This window comes from Tiliqua scincoides, chromosome 2, assembly GCF_035046505.1.
Source record: "Tiliqua scincoides isolate rTilSci1 chromosome 2, rTilSci1.hap2, whole genome shotgun sequence".
Taxonomy (NCBI): Eukaryota; Metazoa; Chordata; class Lepidosauria; order Squamata; family Scincidae; genus Tiliqua; species Tiliqua scincoides.
This window is the reverse complement of record NC_089822.1, coordinates 4,573,303-4,589,085: the sequence shown is the minus strand read 5'-3', so window position 1 is coordinate 4,589,085 and position 15,783 is coordinate 4,573,303. Positions and strand designations below refer to the sequence as shown.

At 48.4% G+C, this 15,783-nt stretch overlaps 1 pseudogene; it reads left to right on the top strand.

The window, feature by feature from the left end:
* The first annotated feature begins 15,222 nt into the window (after positions 1 to 15,222).
* Positions 15,223 to 15,342, top strand: LOC136642906 (5S ribosomal RNA; annotated as a pseudogene).
* The last annotated feature ends 441 nt before the right edge of the window (positions 15,343 to 15,783 follow it).

Here is a 15,783-nt window from a genome sequence, read left to right as displayed (position 1 = left end):
TTATGTATTTTTGTCCCTGTGGTATCCCCAAGCATTGCCCTTGTGCTTCCAATGCATTGATTCATAGTCACAAATGCTGAATCATTTCAAAACAAGAAAATTAGGATGCTTCATTCTGCACCAGATAGCAGTCAAACTGTCAGCCCAGTCCTAGCCATCCCCCCCCACACACACACTGATGCAACGGAATCAATATGGCAACTACTGCATCAAGTAGTGAAGGGAGCAGTCCAGGACATCTCCTCTGGGTAAGAGAACATTTCTTTCAAACCCTGCCATGCCTACTGGACCAGGTGAGGCAGCAGTGGGGACAGGTGGTTGGTGAAGATGGAGTGGATTGCGGTGAAACTAGGTCAGAAGAGTGGAGGAATGGGGGTGGAGAGGCAGTGGAAGGAGATGAATCTTGCGGCAATGGTGCATGTAAGATCCTATCCCCTCCACTGAGGAGCTCCCCACCCCTGGTGGCATATGTCTATCCATAGGTGGCCATAGGGCTCACTGGGAGGTAAGTATAAATGTTTATAATTATCTCCGTTTGCACAGGTGATCGTGGATAGGATTGGGCCATAAATTAAGTACAGTTTAAATGTCCAGGTGGCCAAAAGGGGGTTCACGAGCCACATGCTGCTGACATATAATGTGTGGATCTCAGAAATACGTTGGCTGAGCACCTTTCCAAATCTCATTTTTGAGAGATTTTGAAAAGGTAAATAAGAAATTTTGAAGCTTTATCATTATTTACTGGGTAAGAACATAAGAACTGAGAACTGGGTATGAACTGAGAATCCACTGGATTAAAATTTAAGTTTAATAATCATGGTGAAGAAATGTATCTGCGAAGCATTTAAATTCTTAAATACTATGGCTATCAAAGGGTGCATCCAATGGTGAAGGGAGCAGTTTCTGAAGTTTCTTGATTGTGGCTCTTATGTCAAGCAAGTTTGGCTACCCCTTCTAGATGTCAGTGGTTTTTGCTTTCTTCTGGCTGGATTTCATGCCAACAAGTGAATGAAGGAATCACATGGGATGCACGTTAGGACAGTGGTGTACATAAGGAGGTGTGGGGGGTAACAATTGTACCTGGCAAAAAGCTGAGTTTGACACTGTTAAGGTTATAAGAGATGGAACCTTGGCTTTCCCCAGGTGTGAGCAGGATGCACAAACACAGCAGAGTCCTTTAAATGCAGCAGTTGTATTAGAGAGCAAGGGTTTTCACAAGTAGAGTAGTCAGTAAACAGTCCAAGTCATATACGATGAGCAGTCAGTCCAGTATTAACAAATCCCAATCAGCTTTCCACAATACACAGTCAAAGTTCAGTCCACAGTCAGTAACATATACATACATAAATCTAGCCTCCAAAGTCTCAGGCAGCAGTTCAACAGTTGTCTCCCACTACACTCCTACTACTGCACTGGAGGTTCAGCAGACTAACCCTTAAGTACTCTGAACAGCCAATCAGTGTAGGCTCAGTTACACCCAGGGTGTGCTAGTTACAGGTGCTGGTTGATTCAGCTGACTCAGCAGCCTGCACCTGTCCCTGAACCAATTTGTTAGCTGTGTCTCTGGCTTTTACAGAGCACTGAGCTAACATCCACTAGTGGCCAAAATTGTGAACACCTTGGTATGTTCACCAAGGTGAACAGGAGGTCTGGTCTAGAGGGTAGAGTCTCCGTTAGCCCTGGGATGCCCAAACCCCAGCCCTGGGGCCACTTGCGGCCCTCGAGGCCTCTCAATGCGGCCCTCAGGGAGCCCCCAGTCTCCAATGAGCCTCTGGCCCTCCAGATATTTGTTTGAGCCCACACTGGCCCGATGCAACTGCTCGCAGCATGAGGGTGACTGTTTGACCTCTCATGTGAACTATAGAATGAGGGCTTCCCCCACTGCTTGCTGTTTCACGTCTGTGATGCAGTAGTGGCAACAAAGGAAAGGCCAACCTTGCTTTGTGCAAGGCCTTTTATAGGCCTTGAGCTATTTCACAACCTTCATTCATTCATATAAGTTCATCTTTAATATATTCATTTATGTAAACTTATGTAAATTTATTCTAATTTTAAATGTAAATTAATTCTTTTTTTCCCCCGGCCCCTGACACAGTGTCAGAGAGATGATGTGGCCCTCCTGCCAAAGACTTTGGACACCCCTGCTAGCCCAAAGACAATATCAGAAGGTCGCCAGTTCAAGGACACCGGCCGCTCCCTGAACGGCTGAGAATGGTGAGACCTTGAAGCAGCTGACAAGCCGAGCTGAGTGATTCCACCTGCTCTTGGTGTGAGCAAGAAGCGTCTTGGCTGCCCTCCATGTGAGAGATGGAGCTGCTTGTCAGCCTGCCTGGGAGAACTGGAGGCCAGAAGTGAGACCAAACCAGGAAGATCCATTCTGAAATGTTGTTGGTTCTTGACAGAGAGAACCTCTATGATTGTAAAAATCCCCTTGTGGGATTTAGAAACACCTGCCTATGTAAACCGCCTTGAATAAAGTCAGAGGAGTAATCCGATGACCAGAAGGGCGGTATATAAATACCTAGTTATGATGATGATTACGACGATGATGATGTATGAATAATACCATCATGTTATATATCATTGGAACAGTAATTTCATGCAGAATTCAATGAAACAAAGTGTATTGGAATATTTATATTCTATCAAAAGTTATGGCCAATTAACCGGAAATTGAAAACACAACTGCCTTACGGAACAAAAAGTGGATTTTGTAAAACTCAGAACTGACCAATGAGACTGACTGTACTGAGAGCCAATTAGGTGTTATTATGATACAGCAGGGAACCAATAAGGTGTTATGAGTCAGCTCTCATTTCCATACAGCTGCCCTGCTAGGTACCTGTAACTAGGTACAGAGGCACTTTTTAAAGTAGTGCTTCTCTCATATAATCAGGGGGGTGGGGGAGAAGAACCGTCCCTCTTCATCCCAGCACAGTGTCGCTAACCAATAAGGGGTAAACTTTTTTATTTACTTAATTTGATTTTGCATTGGGGGGCTACAATATGTTCCTTGACCCCAGGTAGCAGATATGCTATGCTATGTCACTGCCTGGGTAGAAGTGGCAGAGCAAGTGGGTAGTTTGCTGCTGGGGGGAGGAGGTGGGTTTTCTCCCAATTTTCACTTTTTAAAAAACCCAGGTGTGACATTGCTTCTGGTTATGACATCACTTCTGAGGTACCATTTTGAGCTTGGCACCGGGCTACACAATCATTAGCTTCGCCTCTGCATTAGGAAGTAACCATGTCTATGCAGCACATCTATGGTTTTGGGGGGAGCAGGGGTTATTTACAATGACATTCTGGCAGTAGAGGGCAGGCATTGCATGTCTCCGGTTCGGGTTCATCCCTGGCACCCCCAGTTACCAGGACCAGTTAGAAGTGGGGGGAGAACTCTGTCTGCCTGACAAGTATGGCCCAATCCTATCCAACTTTCTATCACCGGTGCAGCCAAAATGCAACCCTAAGGTAAGGGAACAAATATCCCCATACCTTGAGGAGGCCTCTGACTGCCTCCCCACCACAGGATGCAGTGCATGCCCCATTGGCACAATTGCACTGGCACTGGAAAATAGGATAGGATTGGGACCTAAGAGAGCAGCTGTCTGCCAGAGAAGATGATCCTGGTCTAGATGGGCCAATGGTCTGACTCTGGCCCACAGCAACTTTATATTTAACCACCTGATTTTTCATTTCTGCAACAGAAACAGGTGGGTATTTGTCCCAACCTGTTTTACTCCCTTCTAATGCCCACTTTTTGGCTAATTAACACCCTCATTTTCCAAGAACAACAGCCATGGTGTGCAAAGAAATGCAGAACTCCTTATCAGTTGAGCAATTAACAAGAATTTATTACTACAAACACTGACACTCCCTGCAAGTCCTCTTGTCCAGAGGCTTTCCCTCCCCAAAACTCCACTTAACTCAGTGGGTAAAGGTCCAAAGCCTCCAGTCTAAGTCTAATCCAATCTCCAAAGCACAGTCCAGTCTTCTGCAGCAGAGTCCCTCCTCTCCAGCAGTGTCCTCTCCAGCAGAGTGTCTCCTTCAGCAGGGTCCTGGCAGTCCTCTCTTCTGTGTCCTCCAGCAGAGTCTTGGGAATCCCCTTCTCCCATAGGCATGGGTCAGGTAGTGTCTCCCTCTGGGTCAGGGTAGCTTTGCTCCTTCTACAGCTGCCTTTTATCCTTGGATGTCTCATAATCCAAAATGAAGCTCAGCTGTGAGCTACCTTGTTATCCCCTTGCTAAGTCCAAATTAGGCTCAGGTGAGCCAGCTCTTCAGTCCATGCCCATTCAAAGTCCCATCAAGGTCAAATGAAGCTCAGGTGTCCATCAGAGTCTCTGTTGGCCTTGATTGATTACAGCTGTGGAGCCAGCCCTGCCCTTCCCAGAGCTGTTAAACAGCTGTCAAAACATGGAATCGCTGTCAACACCACATCATCAACCTGATGATCTTCTGATCTTCCATTCCATCAGAAAAGGTTCTGCAAGGAGGACGAACTTTTTTTTATTACGATAAAGATTAAAAAGGAAAAGAACCTTTCTTTGTATATGAATTACACAAATAAATAAATTTCTCTGTGTATAAGACTGTTTCAAGGACGAAATGCTTAAAGATGACTTGCTATTATCCAACTGTATGTATCAATTGCATCACTATTAATTTGATTTGCTTTCTATTATACAAACCAAAACTGGCCTTCATCTTTCATTGCTTGTAACCTGAAAAATGGCCTTACTAATAAGGTTAGTTTTTCCATTTTTATTAACTCCCAAACTGTCATCAACCATTCTCTTTTGGAAGGCCCTGCACACTTTCTCCAGAATTTAGCAAAAACTAATTGAGCTGCCACCTACAAATTCAGAATAAGCTCCGTGATATTCTTAATACTTTATTTCGTACTTTATATAATTCAAAATTGGTTTTAATGGCTGCAAAACATTTAATTGATGTGGATAAAATCGTACTCCAATGGCTTGACCAGGAGCAGTAGCTGGCCAGAGGGGGGTGGCACAGTATGTACAGCAGGCCCTCCCAGTCATCGCAGGAGCTATTTGGGAAAGTGACAGCAACATGCAGTCATGCCTGTGTGCTGCCATTCTTGCCACAAAGGGCTCCAACGGCAAGTGGAAGGGGTTGCTTACACTGCACACTGCAGTCCCTCTGTTTGCCTCCCGCCACTTGGAATGGCTCCAAAGGGGAGGGGGAAGGGCCACTTACAGTGAAGCTCCCTACAAAACAAGCTCCCTACAAAACTACAAGCTCCCTACAAAACTTAGTGCTTTTCACTAAGTGCTTTTACATAAGAACATAAGAACATAAGAACAGCCCCACTGGATCAGGCCATAGGCCCATCTAGTCCAGCTTCCTGTATCTCACAGCGGCCCACCAAATGCCCCAGGGAGCACACCAGATAACAAGAGACCTCATCCTGGTGCTCTCCCCTACATCTGGCATTCTGACTTAACCCATTCCTAAAATCAGGAGGTTGCGCATACACATCATGGCTTGTACCCCATAATGGATTTTTCCTCCAGAAACTCGTCCAATCCCCTTTTAAAGGCGTCTAGGCTAGACAACAGCACCACATCCTGTGGCAAGGAGTTCCACAGACCGACCACGCGCTGAGTAAAGAAATATTTTCTTTTGTCTGTCCTAACCCTCCCAACACTCAATTTTAGTGGATGTCCCCTGGTTCTGGTGTTATGTGAGAGTGTAAAGAGCATCTCTCTGTCCACTCTGTCCATCCCCTGCATAATTTTGTATGTCTCAATCATGTCCCCCCTCAAGCGTCTCTTTTCTAGGCTGAAGAGGCCCAAACGCCGTAGCCTTTCCTCATAAGGAAGGTGCCCCAGCCCCGTAATCATCTTAGTCGCTCTCTTTTGCACCTTTTCCATTTCCACTATGTCTTTTTTGAGATGCGGCGACCAGAACTGGACACAATACTCCAGGTGTGGCCTTACCATCGATTTGTACAACGGCATTATAATATTAGCCGTTTTGTTCTCAATACCCTTCCTAATGATCCCAAGCATAGAATTGGCCTTCTTCACTGCCGCCGCACATTGGGTCGACACTTTCATCGACCTGTCCACCACCACCCCAAGATCTCTCTCCTGATCTGTCACAGACAGCTCAGAACCCATCAGCCTATATCTAAAGTTTTGATTTTTCACTCTAGCTACGCCAGTGGTGCCCATATTTTGCACTTTCCCCCCTGTGCCTGTGGGATTGTTCCTGGGGGATGGAACCGGGTGAAAATGGGAGGAGATGGGGCAGGGAATGGGTAGAGAATGGGCAGGAATGGACAGAGGATGGGCAGGGACAGGGAATGGACAGGGAATGGGCAGGGAATGGGCAGATCAGGACAGGGAGGGGGGCAGGTTTGGTGATAGCAGTCATGCCGAATCCAAACCCCCTTCTGAGGCCTGATCGGCATGCACGGAACAATACAGACTGGTGATATTGCTGGTGCAGGTCCATGTTACCCCATAGCAGTTGCAGGGGCTTACCCCAAGGAGACCTCCCTCAGCTGAAAATCCCCTCAGCTGAAAGCAGTGGAAGCTGTGTCAGTTTTGCTGCATTGCCACACGTTGGGATTTAGGTTGGATTGGGCTGAAGATACCTAAAATGGGGACAACTGCAGTTAATGCTATTTAATTTCTTTCAGGATAACCTTTCATGTCTTCCCATCTCTTTCATGGAGAGGGCATTCAAACCTTTTGCCATGTGGGAGATGCTTTTCTGTGAGGGCACTGGGATGCAGGCCTCTTGTTGTCTTGTGTGCTCCCTGGGGCATTTGGTGGGCCGCTGTGAGATACAGGAAGCTGGACTAGATGGGCCTCTGGCCTGATCCAGTGGGGCTGTTCTTATGTTCTTAACTACAATTCCCAGGAAGCCTTGCAGGTCTCTTGTTATCTGGTGTGCTCCCTGGGGCATTTGATGGGCCGCTGTGAGATACAGGAAGCTGGACTAGATGGGCCTCTGGCCTGATCCAGTGGGGCTGTTCTTATGTTCTTAACTACAATTCGCAGGAAGCGTTGCAGGTCTCTTGTTATCTGGTGTGCTCCCTGGGGCATTTGGTGGGCTGCTGTGAGATACAGGAAGCTGGACTAGATGGGCCTATGGCCTGATCCAGTGCGGCTGTTCTTATGTTCTTATGTGAGCAGCTGCCATGCATACTGGAGTAACTTTTGAAGAACCCAACCATGTGATCAGGATGCAAATTCCATGGTCAGGACCTGCAAGGTCTTCCCCCACCCACAATTAGATTTTTTTTTTGGGGGGGGGGCAGGCCTTTGAGAAATGGATGGTAGCCTAGATGTCCTCCCTCTCCTTCCCCTCCTGTGTACAGATTGCTAGCAAGTCCCATTACCACTATCACTTTACACCAGCATTTTTCAACCAGTGGTACTTGGGGTGGTGTCTGGTGGTACTCATGGAACCCCCAGCCACCTGGTAGGGAGACCAACAATGCAATGTGACAAAAAGTGGTAGGAAGCTTGGCTTAGTAGGCAGAGCTCCAGTGTGTACTTTTCACGTGCTTGAGAAGAACCTCTTGCCAGTGTTTATTGAATCACATATGGCTTCCCAATCTGGAAGTAACTGGCAATGATGTCATCAGCAGTAACTTCCAGTGGTACTTCCAATTGGTGAACCATGTAGAGTGGTACAGTGAGAGACAAACTTGGTTGGCAAATGGTGTGTGCGCGTGTGCACCCATCCTTGTACACCTTGCAGGATCAGGTTTGGTCAGAAGCTTCCACATGTTGATCCCCACTATAACAGCAACCAGTTTATTGCAACCCACTTTTGCTGATCTTATTTCAAGCATGTAGATTGTATTATTTAAGAGTCTCAGCAAAAAGGGAAAAAGTGAAGTAATTTATTTCTCTACAAGTTGTTTAGGGTGCGAAAATGCTGTATGCGGAATGAAAAGCCCTGATGCCTTGTAACACTCCATGGTGAAGCTGTAAAATCTCTCCAACAAGGTCAGAGAAAGGGGAAGCAAAAAAACAAAACAAAGGCAAAAAAAAAAAAAAAAAACACCAGTGGCATAGCTAGAGGGATTGCAAAGCACTAAGTTTTGCAGGGAGCCTCACCACAGTGTGCAAGTGGAACTGCTCCCCCTCCCCTTCAGAACCACTGCAGGTAATGGGAGCAAAATGGAGATGTACATCTGGCTTTGTTGTTGTTGTTGCTCCAGAGCAAAGAGCATGCACAGGCAGCCTGTTCCAAAGTGGCAGTCAGGTGCCTGAGTAGATGGGTTGCAGAGTTCAAGCACACACACAAAGAGACAGTGGCGTCACTAGAGGGGTGCAGGGGGTGCAGTCCACACCGGGTGACACACACGGGGGGTCAGGGGGGTGACACCACTACTGGCCAAAACTGTTAAAATTGTATTTTTTTTAGGAATCATACCATCATGTTATATATCATTGGATGTGTAATTTCATGCAGAATGCAAAGGAACAAACTGTGTTGAAATATCTCTATTCTATCAAAGGTTATAGCCAAAGAACCAGCGATGATGCATTGCATGCCCACTGCCTCACACTGCATGGGAGGAGGTTCAACATGGGGGTGGCGCACTGGCCTTCCACACCCTAGTGACCCCACTGCAAAGACACACAAATGCATGCACACAGCAAACGTCTCAGCAGACTCACATGAACTCCTATTGAATCAGCGGTGTAGCTATAGGGGGTGCAAAGCACTATGTTTTGCAGGGAGCCTCACCACAGCATGCAAGGGCCCCCCCATCCCCTTTGGAAACATTCCGGGTTCTGTACACCTCCATTTTGTACCCACTGCCTGGGAACAAAGGCAGCTGGGTCCATGTGCCAGCAGACCAGGGATGTTTACTAGTGCTGGTAAGAAGGTGCAGGGGGTTGGAGGGAGGTGGGGATGGGGCAGAACAGGGAGGGGATGGGGCAGAACAGGGAGGGGATGGGGCAGGGTGGAGGATGAATCAAGGCTGTGAAGGGGGAAGTATCTAACTCAGCAGTGCATGCCGATATGTAACCCTCTTCTTGATCCTCCAACCCAGGTATCAAGCTGGTGTAGGTTCAAGTAGGGCTGGAGTCCTGCCATGGGCTTACCAAGGGGGAGGGAACAAATTTTCTCTTACCCTGAGGAAGCCTCCAGAGACTGAACCTGCCCCTTGGCATTCAGTGTTCACAGCATTGGCCCAGCTGCATTGCTGCACGGGGAGTTAAGTAAGATTGGACTGTCCAATTATGAAAGAGAAGGTCATATTACAGCAATATATCATTTTATGTGTAAACAGCAAACACTTTTCTCAGTGGCAAGCAACTGACCCTGTCCCTAAATAGGAGTAAGCTAAAATTACCCCTCCTCCACTTTTCCCATACCCTTAGTCAGGGATGGGTGAGTCTAGGGCGGCTTGACTCGAGTCTCCGCTCCATGTGACTCAACAACTCGACTCAAAAATGAGTCATAACGGATGGACTTTCCAAGGTGCCCAGAGTGTTTGTGCAACTCAAAAAGGCTCAAGTCTTGAGTTGGACACTTTAAAAACAAAGTCATGGGGGAAAAAAACAGGGCTACTGCCAGGGTGGATGTGAGTGTCGGAGTCTCTTTAAACACTCTCCTGATGTCCCTGCCCATCTGTAAACAAGGTGGGACAGACTGTTTGAGCGTAAGGACAGAAGTGGCAGGAGGGAGGAGGGACACATGCAGCAGCTGAGAAACTTACTGGTATGACCCAATCTTTTGCAGCTCTACTCAAAAATAGTCCCACTTGAGCTGGTCATTCAGTGAGGCTTCCTCCTCCCAAGTAAACAATGGAGTCCACTTGTAACTTAGTTAGAGGGCGTGCAAAGCACAAGATTTTCAGGGAGCCTCACCTTGGCTAGCAAAACACCACACGTTGCATGGAGCCTCACATGGGGAGCCTCACACAGGTGTGCAAGTGACCCTCTCCCCTTCAGAGTAGGGGTTTGCAATGCGAGGGCAGCAGGTGAGGCGGAAGTCCCCTGTCGTTGTCCATGGAAAAACACTGCAGCTGCCCTGCCTGCTTACACCCGAGGAGGCTCCCCTTACATTCAAGAGTTTCACAGATTAATTTGAGAAAAACACGCCTCAAAGTTGATGTTGCCTCTGAACAATTTTGATTAATCTCTTATCTCTGTCCTGGACATAGATTTTTTTTTTTTATCTTCTGCAAGAGGCAGAGAGATATTTTTAGTGTTAAAGCCCATTATCATACAATCTAGGCCTGGGATGTGTGCCCTTTCGTGAGTGAGAAAGGACAGAGGAACAAGGATTCTGATTTGGCTTCAGGGAAGGGATATCAAGACATGCAGGAAAGGAACTGTGTGGAAAAGAAGACACAAGTCACTGGAACGGCCTCTCATACCAGCCCCATGGACATGAAAGGGAAGCTGCAGAAAAGTATGGGAAGGCTCAGAGGGTCAAACTAGGTGGGGCATATTTAATGGGAAAGGGGGAGGCCAAAAGCCCCCTCCCGCCTCACAGTTCAGATCCACAGCAGGGCTTGATCTGCCTGCTATGCAACTTGACAGAAGCATATGCTTCGGTGCTTGTCTAGCCTGACCCTGTCTAGCTGGCAGCTGAAGCACATTTGTTTGGACATTAACCCCATTGTGATACATTTGAGTTAATGCCTAAGCCAACATGCAGCCACGTGTGTGGGGTGCGGGGATGAGGGTCAGAGAAAGAGTTGTGTATGCATCACACTAGTCTAACTTCTAACTCCATTGCCGTCTCTCTGGCATTTATCCTTCCTGTGCATTTTTAATAAAAACTAGTTGCTGAACCATCCAAAGACCACAACCTTCTGAAAGTTCATCAAAGCCCACAGCACATGTTAGGCACGCTGTGATGTGGCTCCGTCAGTTGCTGGAGATGATGGTGGACAGAACATCTTAAATGTGAGATCAGAGTTCTAGCCCCCAACCTTCCAGCATCTACAGGCTGCTAGCAGCTAGGCACTGTTTAGGGGGGGGGGTCACTCACTGCCCAGTGATAAGGTCTTCCCTCCCAGGAGTGCATCCCAATGGAAAGGAAGTCAGTGACACAGATCGTTGAAGGACAGGCAGGGTGAGGGAGCAAGTCAGTTGTGAAGACTCGGGGAAGGGGGATTCAGGATCCTTGTTGGCAACCTTCAGTCTCGAGAGACTATGGTATCGTGCTCTGAAAGGTGGTTTTGGAACATCGTCTAGTGTGGCTGAAAAGGCCAATTCGGGAGTGACAATCCCTTCCACACCAGGAGCAAGTGCAGTCTGTCCCTGGTCTGTCTCCCTGGCTATGGGCCTTCCTTCTTTGCCTCTTAGCCTCAGACTGTTGGCCAAGTGTCTCTTCAAACTGGGAAAGGCCATGCTGCACAGCCTGCCTCCAAGCGGGCCGCTCAGAGGCCATTGTTTCCCACCTGTTGAGGTCCACTCCTAAGGCCTACAGATCCCTCTTGCAGATGTCCTTGTATCGCAGCTGTGGTCTACCTGTAGGGCGCTTTCCTTGCACGAGTTCTCCATACAGGAGATCCTTTGGGATCCGCCCATCATCCATTCTCACAACATGACCGAGCCAATGCAGGCGTCTCTGTTTCAGCAGTGCATGATTCAGGATAAACAGTTGAAAAACCCACTAGAACTGTCAAGCTCCACAGTTGATTTGGGAGCCAAGCAAGTACTGCAGGTGCTCACCCATGCCTAGAGAAGACCTGTCCTACCCTGACTCTTTCAGGCAAGTACCTAAGGTTGTAGGTTGGGGATTGTAGAAAAGCACACTTTGTGGAGTTCTGTCTCAATTGTTTGGGGAGAGTCTGAGACGAGGAGCATTGACTGCAGCGCCACCCGACCTCCAGGCTCAGCTGTGATGACGAAAAACCAGCCAGTCTGCAAATGTTAGCAGGCGGTTGCATATAATGAAGCCCATGCCATTGCGGATTATTTTGGAGAGTTGCAAATTCCACCAGTGCTCATTGCTTGGCATCTGGAAATGTGCTCTGAGGGGCGTAATGGGCCATTTTGGATGGCGATCAGAGCAACTGTCTTTCTGAGGCCTGGGTGTGCCAGTGTTTTAATGGGAAAATTACTTATGCTCAATACAAATTGCTCATTCACTTGTCATCAGACTGCACTCCCAGGGAGCAAAGTTCGCATCGTCAAGCCTTGGGGGATGCAAACACCCTGCTGCACAGCTTTCTTTCTCGGCTTCCTCCTGACCTCTCTCTTCCAGCCATTTCATCCTGAGGCTTCCTCCTCTGCCTGCATTCTTCAAGAAGCTTCTATGCCCTCCGGAACCTTTGGAAATCAACGTGATCACCACCCCTCCTTTTCTTGACTCAGCCTTTCCCTTGACTCCAGGGTTAATTTGCAGTTTTCTATACCCATTACCAGGGATGGGAAAACTGATATGGTATGACTCGAGTCTAGCGTCTCTGCCCCCGCGAATTTGAAAACAAACCATAATGGGGGGGGGCGGTACTTTCCAAGTTGTTGAGTCATCCTTTTGTGACTCAATAGGACTCAAGTCGAGACACCCTCCCCATTAAAAAGTAGCAGCTGTGGAGGTAAATAGGGCTGCTACTGGTGTGTGTGTCAGAGTTCACTTCAAATACTCTTTTGTTGTCCCCATCCACCTGTAAACAGGGTGGGAGGGGTAGGGGGGACTGAGAAAGAGCCGGGACAGAAGGGGAAAGAGGGAGGAGGGTCATGAGCAGCATCTGCGAGGCTTACTAGGATGACTTGATCCTTTGCAGCCCTGCTCAGAAGTAGTCCCACTGTAGCCAGTCATTCAATGAGGCTTCCTCTGCCCAAGTAACAACGGAGTGCCTCACAGCAGCTAATCACTATGTGTGATCTCTATGAATTGCCTCCACCCCTCTTTTCCTGCCTCCTCCTCCTCCCTGGGCTTCTGCAGCCAATCATAAGGCCAGAATGGCCTTGGCTTCTGGCCTCCCTCAGCCAAAGAAAATACCAGACTGCCCATCCTTCGTCCAATGATCATCAAAGTAAAAGAGAGCTCGGTCTCACCTCCTGCCCTCCCTACCCATGCAAAAGCACACATTAACCCTTCCCTGCCTCCCAGCTGGAACTTCCCTGCTGCTCGCCTGGTCTGAATGCTGGCCCCACAAGGTTTTCCATGCAGCGAAAACAGTAAGCAAGTGCCCCCAGACACAGGCAGATGAGTCAGCAAGCATGGGGACGATCGCCAAGTCAGGGGGGCCCAGCGTTTTTCCATGTCTTCCATGTGCATGACTCACAAGTCCATGAGTCAGCAAAAAACGTGCATTTTTGCAACTCAAGTCAGAGTCATCCAAGTCGAGTTCCCAACCCTGCCCACTGCTGATGTCATAGACAGGTAGTGGAGCCTGCAAGGGGGCCAGGATTCCTGCAGTATGAGTCACAGGCCTTCTGGGAGTATCCACACATGCATGGCCGGCCCATCTATGAGTCCAACAGATGCAGATACTTCAGGCAGCAGACTGGCTGCCTGCCTGCCTTTACTACCTCACCTTCTCCTTCCAGTCCCTGGATTGAAAATGGGGGAGAGAGAGGAAAGGGAATTGTGGAGGTGAGGAGAGTGCTGAGGTGGGGCATTGGAGGGTGTAAAGAGCCGAAGCTGGCACATCACCAGATAAGGGGGCAGCATTTGGTATGCAGCCTTGTGATTCAGGTGGGCTTGGGTCACATGCCACCCTGTCCTTCTAGTCTAAAGCAGTGCAGCTCAGGAACCCTTGTTGCCCTGATGATCAACTGTTCAGCCCACCAGACCTGAACCCATTTCTCAAGCAACCGATCAGTGGTGTAGCCAGAGGGGGTGCAAAGCACTAAGCTTTGCAGGGAGCCTCACCACAGTGTGCGAGCTGCCCCTCCCCCTCCCCTTCGAAGCCATTCTGGGTGGGGGGGAGCAAAATGGAGGCGTTTGCTTCTGTCTCCGAAGGGGAGGGGCCGCTTGCACGCTGCGATAAGGCTCCCTGCAAAACTTAGTGCTTTGCACCCCCTCTGGCTACACCACTGCAACTAGTGAATCTCAGGCAGCCTTCATTTCAAAAGAGGTATGTAAAACACTCCATGGCTAGCTTCTTTTTCCCCCAGCAAAATGAAAAAGAACAGGCAAGAAAGGGCCTGGCTGTAAGCACCTGGGAGGGAATGGAGACCCAGCATTCCAAGCATTTGACCTTGAAACTTCGTCACTTTTGCTTCAGCCAACTGGTTAATATTACCTCCATGTGGGCTGAATTCCCAAGATAATGCTTAGGATTTGCGCTTACTATGCACGCCGTAATCTCGTCCTCACCTTCTGCTCTCCCCATCTGCTTCTTTTCACCAGTGCTCCGTCTTCTCGTGTTTAATGGAGTGCGGTTGAGCAGAAAGAGAGTGGGGTTTGGATGAGGGAGACCGAGGGTTAAATCCTTGCTTAGCCATGCAGCTCATTGGGTGGCCTTGGGAATGCCAGGCCTATTGGTTAGCCCCGCCTACTGCACAGGGCTGTTGTGAGTAGATATCCTTCTTCCTCTCTCATATGGGGTTATTGGTTGAAATGAATTGATGGTCGATTTGGGACAGTCAAAAGTAAGTTCTTCATGCAACTTGTAGCTGGCTCATGAAATTAGCAGCAGCAAAGAGTTGGTTCACGACAGCCAGCCTAGTGCCGCTGGGAAGGTCTTCAATTTGGCTCAAAATAGTAGAACCAGAAGTCATTTGGGAAAACTGATTGACGGGAGATTTAGGATGGACTAAGCACCCAGTCCTAAGGGCATAAGTACATAAGAACATAAGAAGAGCCCCACTGGATCAGGCCGGACACCAACTTGTTCAACTTCCTGTATCTCACAGCGGCCCACCTGATGCCTCAGGAAGCACATAAGACAACAGGAGACCTGAATCCTGGCGCCTTCCCTTGCACCTGACATTCTGAGGGCACATAATGCTGGTGGAACGTGCATTGCAGCTTACCAGAAAGAGGAGAAACTGGAGAAAGAGGCACTTTTTCAAGTGGTGCTTGTCCCAGCAAGGGTAGAGTCTCTGTCCCTCTTCTCCCCAGCGCAATTGTCTCTTCTAGTGGCTGTAGTATGTTTGCTTGTTTAAATCCGCTAACCCAGCAAGGTGTGGCTGATCACAGATTTTCCTCACAAAAGGAAGGTACACCTTCTCCAAGCCAGCCAGAGAGCATGGAGGGGGACGGGTTGCTCCATAGAACCAAGGTTTGGTCTTTTCCATAAAAGCTTATGAGGCCAACTGCAGCAACTGTTACCCTGCACATGCCCGATCTCGTCTGATCTCAGAAGCTAAGCAGGGTCAGGCCTGCTTAGTCCTTGGATGGGAGACCGCCTGGGAATACCGGGTGCTGTAGGCTTCTACCATAGTCTTTCGAGACTGAAGGTTGCCAATCAACCATTTTATGAGGCCAGAGCCAAGCAAAATGTCCCGAGACTGATCTGGGCCATGCTCACCTGGCATGTGTTCAGCACCATGTTCATGAGACTATAAATGTGTCAAGTAGCAAGGTGGCCCTTTAAATGTGAAACCAGCCTTGAGAGTTGCTTCCTGTCCATGGCAGTTCTCTTTGCAGGCCTGACAAATCCCAGCCCCTCATTCTGACCACCCGTTTCCTCATCATGGCATTTTTAAAATGGGGAACGTTCCCTGTGCCTTGGCATGAGAAAGAGTGTCAAGGCAGGTCCCCACTGTGATGCTTCCCCTGCCGTTCGTAACCAAATGATTCAGAGTGCCTGTCTTATCCCTTGTAACCTAATCAGGAAAAGTCACTGTATGTACTAATAGCGGCTTTCCCAGC